At 48.0% G+C, this 573-nt stretch overlaps 1 protein-coding gene across 2 annotated transcripts in view; it reads right to left on the bottom strand.

Annotated features, from left to right (window-relative positions):
* The window catches only part of LOC116686537 (kin of IRRE-like protein 3), a 278,508-nt gene that overhangs the window by 56,993 nt on the left and 220,942 nt on the right, over positions 1 to 573 (bottom strand). The gene's annotated exons all lie outside the window — the stretch shown is intronic.

Genomic DNA, 573 nt, shown 5'->3' with positions numbered 1-573 from the left:
CACTTATGATTGACTAGTTGTGCTTTCAGAGACTGTGAGGGGATTTAAGAGCGCTCCCTGTGGAATTCGAATTGTCGCAAACTGAGAAAAAAATTTCACGAGCCATCCCAGGTGCCTTTCCCCGGCTTCAGGTAGGTGCTCTGAGTGTTACAAACCCGTCCGTCTCTTCCTGTCCACTCTCTCTGTAAAGATAGACATGAGCAGCGCGGCTGGTAAGTGTAGCAACTTCAGTTCATTGTAGGGGACTTGCTCTGCTGTGGACAGTGACGCGTTGGATCTGTGCGTAGACCTCCAATGAAAAGCAGCGTCAGAGACTTTGTCAGAGACCAGAGACCCAAATGGGCCTCTGTGTCTGTGCAACGGTCTGAGTGAGATACTACCATATCAACGGAGCAATAACATGCACAGCAGACTATATTACAACTCTCCAAATCTCGGACAACAGAGATGGGAGGAGTTATATTTTGAATGTGCACAAAGTTGTAAACATGAGCGGAAATCTGATGAAACACATCTGAGCTATGCTATCCCTACACCATGCTATCCCTACACCAGGGACCCCTGGACCTGTTC

The sequence above is a fragment of the Etheostoma spectabile genome, unplaced genomic scaffold (genome assembly GCF_008692095.1).
Source record: "Etheostoma spectabile isolate EspeVRDwgs_2016 unplaced genomic scaffold, UIUC_Espe_1.0 scaffold393, whole genome shotgun sequence".
Taxonomy (NCBI): domain Eukaryota; kingdom Metazoa; phylum Chordata; class Actinopteri; order Perciformes; family Percidae; genus Etheostoma; species Etheostoma spectabile.
This window is presented reverse-complemented; position numbering and strand designations above follow the sequence as displayed.